Here is an 18,842-nt window from a genome sequence, read left to right on the forward strand (position 1 = left end):
CTGGCACTCAGGAGAGCTGGGTTCAATTCCCAACTCTGGCACAGACTCCTTGGATGCTTTGGGCAAGTCTCTGAATCTTCTTCTGCCTCAATTTCCCTCCTGCACACATAAGGGCATAGCACTCCTTTCATCTGTTTCGATTTCCAGTTCCTTGGAGCAGGACTGGATCTTATCAATGGGATGTGCACTGTTTGGGGCCTCTGCTGTCACAAATAACAATCACTGTTTGTGACCATAAATAATATGGGCATCAGGCCCTTTAAAAAACTGTCCCTCCCTACCTGGCATTGTAGCCCCAGCCTCCTCCTCTTCCTCCCTCGGGTTGCAGCCCTTGTTGGCGTCCCAGTGGTTGTCATGGAGCTACAGGGCCTGTAGCCAAGGCTCCGCGCTGACGCTGGGAGGCCCTGGTTGCTAAGGGAACACGGTAACAGTCAGAGGCTGGCAGTGGGAAAGGCAAGAAGCAACCTCTTGTCTATGGAGCCAGGGGAGCTGTTGTAAAGGCAGCAGCAGCAGCAGGGACTGAGCATGTAAGTGCCCAACTACATCCCCCCAGGTGGGAGAAAGGGGGATGGAGAGTGCTGGGCTCAGTTAGTTGGGGCTTGGTACAGAGGCACAGGGTGCAGAGCTCCCAAGATCCCAGGCTTGGCGGCAAAGGCCTTCTTTCCCAGGCATACAAGCCTCGCCACCTCTCCTGCCTTCTCCCCAGCTCAGTCCAGCGAAGGGAAGTTCCTGGCATGGGGCATTAAAGATGCAGTGTGGTGGCCTGGCTGAGAGAGGAGTGACTGGGGCTGTGGTGGGGCACCAAGAGTCTGCTCCTGGTTTTCCATGGACTTCTTTGCAGTTAGGCCCAGCCTCACTAAGTATTGGCAACTTAGTGATTTTTTTTTTTTTTTGCTAGATCTAGCAACTTTTGGTGAGTTCCATGCCGCAGGGGTTTGTGGCACATCACTTTACTGTGGGTGGCACTTGGTAAACTCCCCAGTGTTATTTGTGATGGCTTTAGAAGGGCGCTTTAGCAGCATTTGGCAACTTCTGCATGTTGAACAGCATTTGGTGAATTTCTGCTTCTAGAGTTTGGCAACATGGTGTACAGAGCTGCATAAGCTGTAATGGAAGGTAGTGGTCCTTTTCTTTCTCTGTTGCCAAACTGCTTCCCCTTCTCCCTTACACTGCCTCCCCCCAGTTAACAGTATTGTTCACAAAATTATTTCATAGATTTCATAGACATTAGGGCTGGAAGGGACCTCAGAAGATCATCGAGTCCAGCCCCCCGCCCAAAGGGCAGGACGTCAGCTGGGGTCATAGGATCCCAGCAAGATAAGCATCCAGTTTCATCTTGAAGGTGTTCAATGAAGGCGCTTGAACAACCTCCGGCGGCAGGCTGTTCCAGACCTTGGGGGCTCGGACAGTAAAGAAATTCTTCCTTATGTCCAGCCTGAAACGATCTTGTAGTAGTTTGTGACCATTCGTCCTCGTCATCCCTTGGGGCGCTCTGATGAACAAACGTTCCCCTAGATACTGGTGATCACCCCTGATAAACTTGTAGGTGGTCATCAGATCACCCCCGAGCCTGCGCTTTTCCAGGCTAAAGAGCCCCAGGGCTCTCAGCCTGTCATCGTAGGGTCTGCTTCCCTGACCCCTGATCATGCGCGTGGCTCTTCTCTGGACTCTCTCAAGCTTCTCCACATCCTTTTTGAATTGTGGAGCCCAAAACTGGACGCAGTACTCCAGCTGCGGCCGCACTAAGGCCGAGTACAGGGGGAGAATGACGTCCCGGGATTTGCTTGAGAAGCATCTATGGATGCAAGCCAGCGTTTTGGTCGCTTTACTAGCCGCAGCATCGCATTGCAGGCTCATGTTCATCTTGTGGTCAATGATGACCCCCAAGTCTCTTTCTTCCATAGTGCTAACCAACATAGCACTGCCAAGCCTATAAGGATGCTGCGGGTTTTTCTTCCCAAGGTGGAGAACCTTGCATTTATCAGCGTTGAACACCATCAGATTCTCATCCGTCCACTTGCTGAGCCTGTCCAGGTCAGCCTGGATCACCCGCCTGTCTTCTGGCGTGGATGCTTTGCCCCAAAGTTTGGTGTCATCGGCGAACTTGGCCAGTCCGCTTCTGACTCCAGTGTCCACATCGTTAATGAAGATGTTGAACAGTATGGGTCCAAGGACAGAGCCCTGGGGGACCCCACTGGTCACAGGACACCACGATGAGTGACTTCCATCAATTACTACCCTCTGGGTCCGACCCCGGAGCCAATTTTCCAGCCAGTGGATCGTGGGGGACCCAAGGCGACAATTGGCCAGTTTCTCCAAGAGACGATCATGGGACACCAGATGGAAGGCTTTTTTGAAGTCAAGATATATGACATCAATCTCATCTCCCTTGTCCAGGTGATAGGTCACCTGGTCGTAGAAGGAAATGAGATTGGTCAAGCAAGACCTACCCGCAACAAACCCGTGCTGGCTATCCCTTAAGATGTTGGCGTCGGCCAGTCCATTAAGGATGGCCTCCTTAATAAACTTTTCTAAGATCTTCCCCGGGATAGAAGTCAGGCTGATGGGCCTATAGTTAGCCGGATCCACTTTCCTCCCTTTCTTGAAGATAGGCACCACATTGGCCTTCTTCCAGTCTTCGGGCACTACACCAGAGCGCCAAGAGTTTTCAAAGATCCGCGCTAGAGGCTGGGCTATGATGCTCGCCAGCTCCTTGAGTACCCTGGGGTGAAGATTGTCAGGGCCGGCTGACTTGAAGGTATCCAGCTTCTCAAGATGTTCCTTCACAAAGTCAGCATTAATGGAGGGCAGGGGATCACCCTCACCCGGACTTCCCGGCCCTGTAGCAGGCACGGGCGTCCCATGGGGCTGATGAAAGACCGACGCAAAGTACCTATTTAATAGGTTGGCTTTTTCCTGGGCGTCAGTTGTCAGTTGCCCCATCTGGTTCAGCAGGGGTCCAACGTTGCCCCTGCTTTTCCTCCGGCTCCCCACATATCTGAAAAAGGACTTTTTATTGTCCTTGATGCTCAAAGCTAGCTGGAGTTCAGTTGCAGCCTTGGCTTTCCTGGTCTGCTCCCTACAGGACCGGACCAGTGCAGAATAATCCTCCTTGGAGGTGACTCCCATCCTCCATCCTTTGTAGGCCTTTCTTTTTAGCCTCAGGAGGTCTGCTAGGTCCCTGGAGAGCCAGGGGGGCTGCTGTGCCCACTTGCTGCCTTTCCTCCGAGATGGAATAGACTTAGTTTGTGCATTGAGGATCGCTCCCTTGAGGAGCAACCACTCTTCTTGAACTCCCCTCTCCCTGCGGTCATGGTCCCTTAGGGCCTCACTGACAAGCCTCCTGAGCTTGTCAAAGTCGGCTTTCCTGAAGTCAAGGACTTGCGTGTTGCTGACCGACTTGCCAGCTTTTCGGCGGATGGTGAAGGTGATCAGCTCGTGGTTGCTGTCACCCAGCTTCCCATCGATCACTAGGTCGCCGACTAGGTCCTCCCCAGTAGCCAGCACCAGGTCGAGCAGCGCTTTGCCTCTCGTTGGCCCATAGACTTCTTGAGTCAGGTAGAGGTCATCCACGCACGAGAGGAAGCTCTGCGACTGCTCAGATTTTGCTGAGCGATCCTCCCACGAGATGTCTGGGTAATTGAAGTCACCCATGACAACCATGGTCCTGGAGCAAGCTGCCTTAGCCAGTTCCTGGGCAAACTCCTGGTCTAGCTCAGGACTTTGGGTGGGAGGTCTGTAATAGACTCCCACCATTGTGTCCCCTGTGCCGTGTTCCCCACGGATTTTAACCCAGAGGGTCTCCAGCCGTCCACCCTGGTCGCCAATATCGGCTTGCAGGGACGCGTAGCTTTCCTTAACATAGAGAGCTACACCCCTGCCCCTTTTCTCTACACGATCCCTCCTGTACAGGGTATAGCCATCTATCCCCGTGGTCCAGTCATGGGTGGAGTCCCACCAGGTCTCCGTGATCCCTATGACATCGTAATTGTTTGCACTGAGCAGGAGGATGAGCTCCTCCTGCTTATTCCCCAAGCTCCTGGCATTTGTGTACAGGCAGGCAAGCGCCCCCTGGGGGGCTCCTTCCTTGCCCACAGATTTTACCAGGGCTGGGGCTGGGGCGGGCTCCCTTGAGTGCCATGATCCGCTGGCTTTGCAAGGATTGCTCAGCGGGCCAGCAGTGGCGGTTGTGCCCCCGTCCCCCAGCGGGCTTAGTTTAAAGCCCGGTGGAGCAGGTCAGCCAGTCTGGCTGAGAAGAGCCTCCTCCCTAGGGGAGAGAGGTGGAGACCATCTCTTCCCAGCAGCTCGCTGCCTCTCTCGCCAAAGAGCGGGCTGTGGTCATGAAAGCCAAAGCCTTCCTGACGACACCAGCACCGCAGTCTTTGGTTGACCACATAGATCCTCCTGTCCCTTCTCAGCCCATAGCCTGAGACTGGGAGGATCGACGAGAACACCACCTGTGCCCCCAGACCCTTAAGCCCCGCTCCCAAATCCCTGTAGCGCCTCATGACCTGGCTGGGAGTGCTCCGAGCCGTGTCATTGGTGCCCACATGAATAAGGAGCATGGGATAGCGGTCTGTGGGTTTGAGGAGCTTGGGGATCCTCTCCGCAATGTCCCAGATGCGGGCCCCTGGGAAGCAGCAGACTTGCCGGGCTAAGGGGTCAGGGTGGCAGATTGGCCCCTCCGTCCCCCTCAGGAGGGAGTCTCCCACAACAAACGCCTTACGTTTTGTCTTGGGGAGAGCAGGGGCGGGAGCTGCAGTTAGGCCCATGTTGCCTGTGGGGGCCGGCAACTCAGCAGGCTCTGCTGGGGCAGCAAGAGGTGCATACCTGTTGCTCAGTTCTGGCGAGGGAGGGGCCTTGGTGCGGCGGGCCTTAGGGCCCTTGACCACCTTGGTCCATGCCCCTGGCTGGACACAGCAGGAGGTCCCAGAGTCCTGCTGAAATTAGTTCCAGTTTATACCTTTTTGGTTGTAACTTAAGCCACTGGAGGGGCAGTTTATTTCTAGCTGAAGCTCAGTCTTTGTACCGGGGATGAAAGAGCCTAGAATACCTCTGTTGGCACAGATGCATACAGACTGCATTTATTTAATCATTAGCATTTCCCTCATTCCTATACCTGTTCCAATTTATGCAATCTTTCTTCAGTGGATTAAAAACTTGATAATGTCCAAGTCAAACTTTCTCAATGATCATGGCCAGGGGCTCCAGATTATGTATAAAGATTGTCTCTCCTCTGATTTGGAAAACAGGAAACCAGATAGAGAGGAAAGCAAAAGTCAGGCATTGTGAAATGTCTTGGATACAGTTCAAGAGAGAGCTCTGTAGGTAAGTCAGCCAGTTATGTATTTAATATTCTAAACCAGGATGTTAAATCAAGTCAGGAGACCTGAGTTCTTTACCAGCTTGGCCACTGGCTTCCTAGTTGACCTCAGGCAAGTCACTGCATTTTCCCATGCCTGCATTTCCCCTCTGTAAGAATTAATTATTGTTATCCTTTCTTATAAAGTGCTTTGAGATCTATGGATAAGTGGTATATAAGAACTAGGTTGTAGGAATACTTATTGTTAATATCATTAGAGTTTTTTCTTAGAAAAATTATATACTTTAGAAAGAAGGTTTTTGAGCTCATTGTATAATCACATATTGTTCCAAGTGCAAGAACAAGCAAGCACCCACTAAAAAGTAGAAAAACTGATAAAAAGAAATACCCTCACCTGTGTAAAATCCATCCAGGGTTCAATACAGGCTGGATATGTGTGAATTCCCCCTTGGTTCTCTCTGGGGTTGCTACTGCACAGTGAAAAGGGGACACAGACAATAGCAGTAGTGACCATTTTCTTACTATATATCTACCACACTGCCAACTCCATTTCCTTTCTTAATGGAATGTTTTCCTTTTGTTGTGTAGGAAGCTTTGAGTCCGTTAAAGTCAGTGGGATTCTTGTCTTTGATTGGAATGGGCTTTGGATCAGGCCCTGCCAAAGCTCACTTATAGGAATTTTGCTACTTTCCTGCTTCCCTTCTTCCTCCAAGTATCTCCAGGGCAGGGCTATATCTGATTGTATGTATCAATATTTGGAAACAATCCAGGATGCATTTTTATTTATTTGGTTTTTTATCTCCCCTTTCTCAAGTAATTGACTTTGTGAGAGTTTTGAAACCTTCAAAACCTAATGGAAACATAGTACAAGGTTCAGCTGACTTTATTTATGCCAGAAAAATAAATAAAAGCAGAGACTTCACTGGTAGTAAGAAGGGCAAGAGAGGAGTCAGAATTATTGCAGCTTCTTTGTTAGTATTTCTGGTTGGTCTCACAGTGCTGTGTATATGGCAATTACAAAGAGCATGTACCAGAACCAGAACAGAGATCAGAGTCTGTGAGAGGTGAAAGACAATATAAAGCTGTACTGTAAATACATTAGAAAGGGGCTTGGTAATTAATTATAGGTGATCCATGACACAGAATGCCATGAAATCTCAGCTCTCCAACAGAACTGGCAAGGGGAAGGGGCTGTAGCTGCTGTTTTGTGTTAGCTGTTATGCTCTCTGATCCCTATCGCTGTCAGATGAGAATTGAAGTTTAATAGAAAGGAATAACAGGGGGATTTAATCTAACAACCCTAATTAGCAATCTCAGCTATGGCAGAGTTTGTTTCTATAATAAATTTCAGGTTGACAGAAAGTAAATTTATAAAATATAAGGGAGACTGGAGTGTGAAGGCAACAGGCCATGCTTCCTCGATTGCAAGGTTTGATTTAAACAGCAATCAGCCATTTAACTGGTATTGAAGGGGGCTGAGGGGAGGAGATTAGTCTTGTAATTTTTGCAGCTGCTTTATTAATATCTTGGGCTGTTTTCACAGTGCTGTTTGTATGGTAATTACAACTAGGCAGGTGATTTTTAGGCAAGAAGTGTGATCTTAGGTCATAAACCTGAATAGGGGCAAGGTTGTTTAGCTGTACAGGACTGTTCAATAACATCTTGATTCAGAATTTTAACAAATCTCCTGTCTTGCTCCTCAGCACAGTGTAACAGAAAGGCAAATTAACCAATTCCTCCACAGGGATAGCTTATTCTAGGGAAAAGAGGAGGAAAGAGGGAGAATCTATTGTGTGCTTATGAGCAAGATCATACGCACAGCCTACAAAGTACCTGGAAAAGACCCAGTTCTCTGATTATTTTATACCCACGTAACCCCATTTAATTTCAGTGGGATTATCTATAAATTATAATTTGTCCCTTACTAAGTGTCCCTAAGTGAATGGAGGGATTTAGGTGCCTGTCAAATCTGATAACTAAACACAACAGTTGAGCTTCACAGAGCCTAAGCACAGCTGCTCCTTAGCCCTGGAGGTACCACTAGGCCCCTAGGTGCCCAAAATATGCACAAAACCATAGATTTATAGATTCATAGATGTTAGGGTCGGAAGAGACCTCAGTAGGTCATTGAGCCTGGCCCTGTGCCCTGGGCAGCAAAGAGTGACCCCAGCTAGGTGCTTGTTCAGTCTCCTCTCAAAGACCCCCAGGGTAGGGGAGAGCACCACCTCCCTTGGAAGCCCATTCCAGATTCTGGTACCCCTTACTGTGACGAAGTTCTTTCTAATGTCCAACCTAAATCTCCTCTCCATCAATTTGTGGCCATTGTTCCTAGCTACCCCAGGGGGTGCCCTAGTAAATAGAGCATCTCCTATTCCCTACTGCCCTCCCCTGATGAATTTATAAGCAGCCACAAGCAGCCTTCTCTTGTGAAGGCTGAAGAGATTTAGGTCACTCAGCCCCTCTTTGTAGGGCCTTGCCTGCAGGCTTCTGACCATACGAGTGGCCTCCTCTGAACCCTCTCAAGATTCCCCGCATCCCTCTTCAAGTGCAGTGCCCAAAACTGGATGCAGTACTCCAACTGCGGCCTGACCAGTGCTGCACAGAGGGGAAGCATCACCTCCCTGGACCTGTTCATCATGTGTCTGCTAATGCATGATAAAGTGTGCTTAGCCTTGTTGATCACTTTGTCACATTGACTCATGTTCATCTTGGAGTCACCTATGACTCCAAGATTCCTTTCTGCTGCTATGCCACCCACCTGACCGTGTAATCATCTACATCACAGCCTGTCAGTTTATTTACAAGAACAGAATGCAATACTGTATCGAAGGCCTTCTTAAAGTCTAGGTAGATGACATCTACCTCAACTCTTGCGTATAAGCACTTTGTAACATGGTCATAAAAAGAAACAAGGTTAGTCAGGCAGGTGCTACCTGCAGTGAACCCGTGCTGATTTCCTTTCAGCATTATTTCCCCTGCTGGGCTCCCACAAATGTGATCCTAAATTATTTTTTCCAGAGTTTTCCAAAGGATAGAGGTGAGACTAACTGGCCTATAGTTTCCCAGTTCCTCCCTCCTCCCCTTCTTGAAAATAGGGATCACATTGGCCCTTTTCCAGTCCTCTGGGACCTGACCAGAGCACTATGAGTGCTAGAACAGCTGTGCCAGTGGCTCTGCTATGACACTGGCCAGTTCCTTCAGCACCCTTGCATAAAGTTCATCTGGGCCCGCTGAGTTGAACACATTCAGCCCCTCCAAGTGCCCATTCACTGAGTCTGCGCTAACAGTTGGTGGGCTGGTGTCCCTCCTGTGTCTACCTGTGATCCATTTGGGGGATTTTTCTTGGTCTGTGTCTAGGAATACAGATGCAAAGAACTCACTGAAAAGTTTGGCTTTGTCCCCCCTCTCTGTCACCAATTTCCCTAGTTTGTCCTGTAAGGGTCCTCTGCTACCCTGCACCTTCCTTTTGCTCCCTATATATTTGAAAAAGGACTTTTTGTTGTCCTTAATTTTTGTCACCAGCCTAAATTCTAATCCTGCTTTGGCCTTCTTAACTGATTCCCTGCAAGCGTGAGCCAGGCAGGTATACTCCTCCTTGGTAGCTACCCCCTGTTTTCACAGCCTGTATACCTCCTTTCTTTGCCCTTTAGGCTTTCCTGGACTGCCCTGTTCAGCCAAGAGGGCTGCTTGGCCCCTTTGCCCCCTTTTATGTACAATGGCATTGTCTCCTCCTGTGCTGGTAGGATCGCTCCCTTGAGGAAAAACCACCCTTCCTGGACTCTCATTTGGCCAATGCTCTTGAGCTTTAACACCTCACTAACTAATCTCTTGAGCACACTGAAGTTAGCCTTTCTGAAGTCTAGCACTTCAGGCCTTCTGGTTAGTTTAACCACCCTATGCCGGATAGTGAATTCAATCAATTGATGGTCACTATCCCTTAGGTTACCTTGTACTTGCAGATTCCTCACCAGGTCATCCCCTGTGTAGCTAACACCAGATCCAGCCAAGCGTTTCCCCTAGTGGGACTGTATACCTCCTGTGTAAGGTGGAGGTCCTGTATTCAGGTTAAGAACCTACGTGAGCGATTAGATTTAGCTGACTGCTCCTCCCGGCAGATGTTAGGGTAGTTTAAGTCACCCATGACAATGATGTCTCTCGACTGTCCGGCCTCTGAGAGCTGTCTGGAGAATTTCAGGTCTAGCTCATTTTCCTGGTGTGGTAGACCCCCACTACCAAGTCCCTTTCCCCCTAACCCCCTTGTATCCTGACCCACAATACCTCGGTTTGGTCCTCCTCTAATCCCATTTTGATTATAGAGGATGTATATTGTTCCTTAACATAGACAGCAACAGCCCCCTCCCCCTTTTCCCCCCACTCTATCCCATCTGTACAACCTGTAACCCTCAATGCCTACTGACCAAACGCAAGTAGGGTCCCACCAGGTTTCAGTTAGTCCAACCAGGCCAAAGTTGTTGCTTGTAAGCAGGAGTGCAAGTTCCTCCTGCTTGTTCCCTATGCTCCTAGTATTAGTGTAGAGACATTTAACCCCCACGATGGGTGCCCTTGGTACCCCCCTGTCCTGATGTCTGTTGGGCCCCTTAGTGCTTACCTGGACTAATCCAGTGCATTGCTCGTGGCTTGCTCATCCTAGGTTCTCCTTATCCTCTGCTTCCCTGAGCTCTGATGAAGCTAGTTTAAAGCCTTTTGGAGGAGATCAGCCAACCTGTAAGAGAACAGACTCTTACCTTTAGAAGAGAGATGAAAACCATCTGAGTCCTAGCACTGTTGAGGTGAGTCTATGCCTCTCCCTGCCTAATTTGCCTCTGGCTTACTGAATTGAGCCTCACACAATTGTGGGAAATAGCACCTCACCTTTATACTTAAGAGATCAGTCATTCATGCGCTCACCTCATCCCCACCTTTCTCTCCGTAATGTGTAACAGGACCATGAGTGCTGCATCCTGTTTTTTCAGTCTCCTTAGCTGAACCCATTCTGTTTTGTATAAAAAACTTGAATATTCAGTAGGGCAAAGAGAGCAAAAACACTTTAGAATCTGGTGGTTAGAGCATTACCCTAGGGAACCCGCATTCTAATTCTTGCTGCAATAGATAGTTAAGTTTTAAGCATACTGGACCAGCAAAGATGAGAGGGGCCTCACTGCCCTATAGACTAGTAGCTAGGTCACTCACCTAAGAGATAGGAGCCCTGGCTTCAAATACCAGCTGCCAATCAGGTAGAGGGGCATGGATCCAACCAGGTGAATGCTAGGGCTGTGTGAAATTTCGACGGGTGTTTTGTTTTGAAGCTGTTTCGCCATGTTTCAAGCTTGAAACAGTGAAATTGAAATGAAAGGTCTTGAAACAGCTTTGAAATGAAATGAGGGCACTCAAAACGTTTTGAAAGTCTTGAAACATTTTGCACTTCAAAGCTGGGCTTGCTTGCAGCTAAACAGAAACTAAGGAGAGGGAGGGGGAAGAGGGGGGAAGACTGCTCTGATATTGACATCTAGCTCCTGGTTCGATTCTCCAGCTCTCTGATTGCTTCCCTCAGCTCTCTGATGATTGCTCTTCCCAGGAGGTGTGGGCCCCCAATCTGCCCATGGGGTTTCAGCAAGCTGCTGCTGCAGGCTGGGGCCAGTGGCAGCTGCTCAGTGCAGCCAGCTCTGAGCGCTAGGAAGACTGCGGTGTTGCTGTTGGCCCCAGCCTGCAGTGGCAGCCTGCTGAAACCCGGTGCACAGATCCAGGGGCCCGTACCCCACAGGAAGAACTGGGGGAATTGAACAGGGAACTGGGGAATTGAGCCGGGGCTGGGGAATCGAATTGGGGGCTGGGGAATTGAGTCGAAAGCTGGGGGAATGTTCAGGTTCCTGAACATTCCTCCAGTTCCCAGTTTGATTCTGCAGCTCCCCAATCTTTCCCCAGCTCTCTGACCATTTCCCTCAGCTCTTGCTGCGGGGTGCAGGCCCCCAGATGATGCGGGATGACAGCAGGTTGCCGCTGGCAGCTAAGGATGGCGGCAGCTCTGGGCTATTTCCCCAGCTGGCAGCAGCAGCCTTCTGAAACCCTGCATGCAGATCTGGGGGCCACGCCCCCTGGGAGGAGCTGAAGGAATGGTCAGAGAGCTGGGGATCAAACCGGGAGTTCTGGCTGACATGCAGAGCCGCCTCAGCTCTGGGACAGTGTTTGGCACCCTCCTGAGCTGCGCTGCACATGCGTGATGGTGCAGCTGCCACACGGATGATCCTATGCAGGGTGGGGGGCTCTGCCACAAGCCCTCAGAGGCCCCAATTGCCGCTGCCAGAACTGGTGAGTGCAGAGCTTTTTTTTAAGCTCCGCACTCACTGGCTGCAGAGCACTGGGAAAAACCCAGTGCTGGCGCTGGCCCCAGCCAGCAGCAGCAGCCTGTTGTCATCCTGTGCACAGATCTGGGGGCCCGCGCCCCCAGGAGGGCTGCAGGGCTGTGCCAGACTCCTCCTGGGGGGAGCGGCTCTTAGCTCCGAGTGCAGGATGACAGCAAATGATACTAGGTTTGTTTTGAACAGTTTGAGGTGCAGTTTCACGAAACCCCCTACACCTATCTCCTTGAAACTTTTTAAGCATCATGCCCTCAGAAGGGTCTACCATCCCTGCAATTTTCATATGAATCAGGCAGGAAATGGCAAAATTATAGGCATTTTTGTGATTCCCCATAGCCTATGAGTGAAACATCAAAATGCATCAAAACAGCACCGAAACAGAAACAGTTTTGGAACAGTGCTTCTAAACGGCAAAATGGAAGTCAAAACAAAATGGTGCTGTTTCTCATAGCCCTAGTGAATGCACTAAACACTGTGGTATTAGGTATGAGACAAGAAAAGTCTCCTCTTTTGTTGTCATTTAAAAAAAAACACAAAAAAACTGTTTAGGTTTCTAACTGGAGGTGGGGGTTCCCAGCTGTGAAACTCCAGTAGGGAGAAATGCCTGAATTCCCAAGAACATAGGGGCTTGTGATTCAATCCTCACTCTGGTATGTCCTAGTAAGTAATTTGTCCTGGCTTTTCTAAATCTCATTCTCAGGTATGTAACTTTCCCTATCTACTGGGGCACCTAATGCCAGGTTGTGGATTCTGCTAGGTGGAACAGCATCTAAAAGTCTACCACTGCAATACCTAACTTTGTAGTTTTGGCTCAATGAGTAAGTTATTAAGCCAAAGTCAGAAAGAGTGTGACAACAAGAAGTTAAATCCATAGCTCAGAAGATTTATTTTCTAACATAGACTGAGCACTCCTTTAACTGGCTAACTGTCCCTGATTTAAATTAGATCTTTGCTTTCTCCCTCAATCACAAATTGGCAGTTTCAAGAATGCTGCATGGTTCTTTACAGGGTTACAGCCTTATTGGAGGAACTAGAACCTAGCCTGAAGGGGCAGAGGAATTTCTGGTGACCCATGCTAATGGGTTGATTCAACCAAGATATAAAAAAGTTAGGTTCTCCCCACCTTTCCATTTCTGAGATAGAGGGAACTGATGCCACTTTAATGTTTTCTTTGCACCACTATTTCTGTTCAAAGCAAATCTAATATCATTTGCTGTCATCCTGCACTGAAGAAGCTTGGGGAGGAAGTCAAGGCTAAAGTGTATGTTATCAGTAGATTAAATAGCAACAGTGAAGCACAGCATATGACTGGAGTACATTTAGCCTTTATCTTGAGCAAGCATGCTCTTAAGGGCAGGGGGGAATGACATTTGCCACAGTCCTGCATGGATTAGATTTGATCTCGGGTCTATTATTTGAAGTTAGTCAGAGTGCATATGTTGAATCCTTAAACAGAGGTGATTTGTTTAGTCCAATTAACTAATGTTACTTTAATGTTTACTTTGTACCACTATTTCTTTGCATGTCTTGGTTTGTGTCTGTGCCCCTATGTGCAGGGCTGTCAAGTACATTCAAGATTTACAGGAAGATTTTCCTCCCTGCCTTTGCTGAGGGTATGGTTGGTTCTGTATTGAAATATTCTTCTCCCACAGTTGCTGGTCAGATGTATGTGTCCTCAAACTCAGTAGTTAGGTTGTGTAGAGGTAAGTTTGTTTACTGTATGCGCAGCTTGGTGCCACTAAGTACAGATGAAAGGGAGCTACACTTCAGTCAGTAGGGCTGTGCGAAGCTTCAGGTGCTGATTCAATTCGGAGGAGATTCAGCCCCATTCGGTGGTTGAATCTCCAAATCCAAATTGAATCAAGGGACCAATAAAAAGGTCCGAATTGATTCGAAACTCTCCAAATCTTCGGAAAAGATTTGGAGAACTTTGGTGATTTGGGCAGTCCTTGCCTGCTGCAGCAGGGAGCTGGACCTGGACTTTGTGCCAGTAAGTAGGCTTTGGGTGAGGAGAAGTTGCGGGAGGGGGGATCCCTCCCAGGCCCCATCATCTGCCTGCTCCCCCAGATCCCCCCCCCCATTGCTGCCCTGCCTGCCCCAGCTCCCAGCCCTTTAAAAAAAAAAAAAAAGCCTCTACTCACCGGGTGCTGCCCCCCACCATGCTGCATGGGGGACTCTGCAGGAGCCCCCCAACCTCTGCCTCCTCTCCCAGCACCCCCACCATCACTGCCCCGCCCACCCCAGATCTGGCCCTTTAAGCAAAAAAACCCAAAAACCCCCCGAACTCACCAGCTCCTGCAGTGGCCTCGGGGCTTCAGGGGGCTCATGGAAGAGTCCCCCACATGGCACTAGGCAGTGGGGATTACCCCCCGCTGGGCAGGAACCATGAGTTGAGGGTTTGTTTGTTTTTTTCCCTTAAAGGGCCGGAGCTGGGGTGGGCAGGGCAGCCATTGGGGTGGGGGGCACTGAGATAATGGGGAGGGTCAGGAGGCTCATGCAGAGCCCTCCATGCAGCATGGGGCAGTGGGGATCACGCCCCCATTTGGCAGCACCTGGTGAGTGCAAGCTTTTTTTTTTTTTTTTTTTTTTTTCCAAAGTGCTGGGAGCTGGGGGGGCAGGGCAGCCATTGCCAGGCTGGGAGAGTGAGCAGGGGATGGGCCTGGATGATTCGGCTGAATTGATTTGGGACAGTGATTCAAGTCACCGAATCGAATCACTGTCCCCCGCATTGGCCAAATTCGAAGTGAATACTAGCTGCTTTGCACAGGCCTATCAGTCAGTCACTGTCAAAGGTAGAGCTTATATCTCTGCAGTGCATCCAGAAGAACAGAAGCTCTGGTGCAGTAGGGGCAGGTGAGATACTCTAAATATAGGCTGCAGACTCCAGTTGCCCACTCACCTAACTTATCTCACAGATGCTCAGGTACTTGGCATCCTGCCTCCCAGCAGCTCTGCTAGGATCTTAGGTATCCACAAGCTTCTTCTCCTGGTCACCAGAGGCTACTGTAACAATAAAACTGTAACAGCCAAGGTGCTTCTTGATGCTCTTCTTGAAATTGCAAGGCAGCAGAGTAACTGTATTTGGTTGCCCCAGTGTCTTGCCAGCACAGCAGAGGTGTGGGGAAGGTGAAGGAGTTGAAGTGGATCGGAGACAGGATGGGAGTTTCTGGAGCAGCCTGGCTCAGTCGATGCAGGTTCACTGCCCCAACCAACCCATACCTGAGGTTGCCCCAGGCTTCCTTCAGTTTCCCTGATCCCTGAACTCTCAACCCATGCCACTAGCACTGAGTTCCTCTGGCTCCCCCAACTGCTACTGAGGAGTTGACACCTGCCTCTACTCACTCCTGCTCCCAGAGTCCCTCAGGATGAGACCAGTTCTCATAGCCAAAGCGCATCATATGCATCTGCAAAATATATGGTAGCTCTGTGTTTGTGAAGGGGAAGGTACTTTATCTGGCTCCTTAACTCCAGAGGCTAACCAAGGCTCAGAGCCTCCCAGATGTTAGACACCAACAAGTTTGTCTGATTCAATGGGTTCTGTGGGTGCTCAGTATCTCAGAATCAGCTTATTGAAGCATTCAGGGGTGCCATGCACAGGGTGGCACAGGCCATTTATTTGCCTGAGGTTTCCTTTCCCACTCAGCTGTGTGGCTAGCTGCCATGCAAGAAACACATTTTAAAATGGCTTCCTGCAATCTGGCTGGTTTCTTGCTGAATCAGCTGGCTGGGTATATAAGCAGACTTTTTTTTTTTTCTTTCAAAGACTTGAACCCTTCCTGATTAGATTGTGAACCCTCAAATAATGAGCCTCAGTTTTTTAACCAACTGGTCCAGGTTCCCTCGCTAACAGATGCAATAATTTGGTTCCCAGTTGCTGAGAGTCTCATTAGGAGCATTTGTTTATAACATATGCCAGATTGAGAATGCTGTAAACTCTTTGGCATCCAAGACAAGCCTGTGAAGTTGGGTGTCCTTGGCTGATTTTGTGTGTGTTGTTAATTGGAGCAAATTCACCAAGTGGGCATTCACCATATGAAACAACAAAAGAAGCAATCCCCAAAGGCATTTCCAGAACTGTAGTGCTGCAGTTGAGAGTATAAGCCTGCTCTGCTTTCTGCATTGAGATAATCAGTGTTCTCACTGCTTGTGTGAAAGAGAAGTTGGATCCTAGTTTGTGGAATGTGGACACTTTCTTGTAAGCAAAGAAATAATTAGCTTGGCTGCAGTTACTGACTTAATTTATCTGATATTCCTGGAACATTTAACAAATGCCACTGTAAGATGTTCTCTGGAATACTGCTGCAATCACTCATTTCACAGTGAAATGTTTAAAAAAATAGATGAGCTTCCGTGATTTACAGGGGAACAGTCAAGGGATCTTGGCGGCATCATAAACCACAGCAGCAGATCACCCAAGCAAATATTAATTGCTTAAACCTCAGAGCATCCTGTTTGTTGATAATGATATATGGAGCAAGCTCTGACACATCTTAACATTTTAAAAATAAATAACTAAAGCTTTAATTAGTGCAACTGCTCATTTAACTTTCCTAGCAACTATTATAATTGTATTTAAAAGTCCAGCATTTATTGTAGTTTAAAATTAAAGAAACCAACAAGCATGTAAATACTTGAAAACAATTCTGATTCCTACAGGAAGATGGTAAACATGATGAAATCCCTCTTTCTTCACTGAGTGACCCATCATCATCAATTCAAGGTAGTTGCTTGTCATCAGTTGTGATTGCCTGCTTTTATCCCTAGCTCTGCTTGCCTGCTCCTTGGGTTTGATCAGGGTGCTGAAATGTCTAAGCATTGTGTACTGCTTAGGAGGCCAGGAGAGGTGGTCATAAGGGAGGGATGGTAAACTGGGAATACCCCTGTATATTTTGCAAACCAGAGGAAAGTAGGATAGACTTGTACGCTTTGCAGTTTAGTTTAATTGATCTGGCCTAGCTATTTATGGGGACAGATTGAGACAGGGTACCACACAATGGAGTTACACACAAGGAGAGGCTGTCTAGCAGTGACTGCTGCTGCCAGTGCCTTTTTCAAAATCCCGTCTGTGTTCCATGTTCTAACCCGGGCACCCAGAGTCGGTTGGAAGGCAACAGCTTTCTGTTGCTACTAACCAGCAGTTGAGCAGAACCAAGAAAACGAGGGGAGGGCTGCTTGCCCCCATTGCCATCTAGTAAATGAAAACTGCTAGCAGGAATTCAGAAATCACAGAGGTAGACCTAAAAAGTTCCCTCAGGGAGCAGAGCCTCCAGAAAAGTCAATCCAGGATTTGAGAAGTGGCAGAGAGGTCCAGAAGGAGGCTGGATTGCCCATCCTAAGGTAGTGTCTGTCAAAGGAAAAGGGGAGTCAGGCCTTGTCTGAACTACAGTAACTACATGACTGAAAATTGTAGTCTGGGCAGGATCATACTGTGTCAGTACTCGGACTAGAGTCTGGTACAGCCTAGGGTTTCAACCACACTGCAATTTTTAATTGTAGCTGGGTCCTGTGGCTCAGTTGTAGTGATCGGTGTAGAGAGTGCATGTTTAAGAACAGGTTCTCTGGTGACGTGATGTTTAATACTCTTCCTCACGTCCCAAGAGAGATGAGGGCTGGATTTCCAAATCCTGCTTTGTTCTTCCCCAGGCTGAGAAGGAATCTTGTATAATAAACCTGTGGTGGGTAACCTGCAGCATGTGCGCCACAAGAGCATGGATAGCCTCTATGTGGCACGTGGCAGAACAGGGAGGAGACATGCAGCACAGCAGCATATAAAGCAGGGAGCAGACAACAGAGCAACAGATCAAGCAGGGAAAGGAGGAGATTGGAGTGGCACTCGGGGTGGGGGGGGGGGTGTAGGACTAAATTGTGGCACACCTGCCCCTACTGTAACAAACAACGAGAAGAAGGAGCCTCCTGGCTATGAAAGAAAGCAGGAGTCCAGAGCAGGACTGGGGGATGGGGAGGCCCTCCTTGTATGGAGAGAATAAATAAATATCACGGAGATGATGAATGGGGATTATAGAAAAAGCGAAGCAAGTTACGGTTAGAAAATTGGAACAAATAATCCATTTATTCTTGAGGCCCCATTATAAACCTTCTAAATCCAGATTAATATAAACCATTGCCATAGAGACTTCAGGGTTTATTCACTTAAAAATGCTTGTTTTTTCAGCTTGGAGCATTAGATCTCCCACCAGGCTGACCCTCTGCCTGTAAGACATGGCTTTAAGGTATATAAATCCTGAAGCTGCAGTTCCCAAATGCATTCATGTAATGAATATGAAGGGATGCGCTAAAAACATCATAATCCATTTCTGGAGTATCAGTGTAGCCTATTTATCTATCAGAGTTTATACGGTGCACTCATTCATCATCGCGGGTGCTGAGCTGAGACACAGAATAGGACAGTCTTCATTATTGATTAAAATGTGCATGCAGCCCTTTAAGGTGCTGTGTGTCCTGTATTCCCAGCCCCAGTGCAGTCAGCGTATGCTCAGCTCCTTACTGGATTGAACGCTGTGTTCCTATTTAGGACTAAGTTGTGCCTTTGCATCAGCTAAGGATCATCAGTGCACAGCCACTGGACCAGACAAGAAGGCAGAATCCTGGAATCTGCTGTTCTCCAAGGTGATGTTGCCTGTGCCAGATCTATACCCAGGGCAGCATAAACGCATTCACAAACATTAAGCCAACTACCCTGTCCATGTGGATAATTTGCAGATCTTCCTCTGCACTCCAGACTTGGCTCCATCTGTCCAAACTAAAATCTTAGCTTATCTCTTTGACATCTCCTTGTGGATTTGTAGTCATCAGCTCCAGCCCAGCAAAGCTAAAAGAGAGCTCTTAATCTTCCCTGACACACCCTCCCTGCTATCCCTTTGCTTGCTCTGGGGATGAAAACAGGGTCCTGTCTGTCAGTCAGGTTCCTAATCTTGGCTTCATCTTTGACTTGGCCATCAGTCTGGGCCTCATACCCAGGCTATGTCTAAGTCTTACAGATCCTTTCGGCATAACAGCTCTAAGATACAGCATCTCCTCTTCATCTATGCAGCTAAAACTTTTTTTCCCAAGTTATCATCATCTGATGTCTTAATTAGTTTAACATCCTGTTTGCTGGTCTTGACAGATGTGACCTTGCCTGGATGTTAACTTTCCAAAATATT

General features: G+C 48.4%; 1 protein-coding gene across 2 annotated transcripts in view; it reads left to right on the forward strand.

The window, feature by feature from the left end:
• Positions 1-446: 446 nt before the first annotated feature.
• The window catches only part of HYDIN (HYDIN axonemal central pair apparatus protein), a 443,140-nt gene continuing 424,744 nt past the window's right edge, over positions 447-18,842 (forward strand). The window contains exon 1 of one of the 2 annotated variants that reach the window (XM_059713716.1): positions 447-527. The gene's annotated coding sequence lies outside the window, so the exon portion shown is untranslated. The remainder of the gene's footprint in view (positions 528-18,842) is intronic. The other variant, XM_059713715.1, reaches the window with a different exon arrangement.

Source organism: Alligator mississippiensis, chromosome 10, assembly GCF_030867095.1.
Source record: "Alligator mississippiensis isolate rAllMis1 chromosome 10, rAllMis1, whole genome shotgun sequence".
Lineage (NCBI taxonomy): Eukaryota > Metazoa > Chordata > Crocodylia > Alligatoridae > Alligator > Alligator mississippiensis.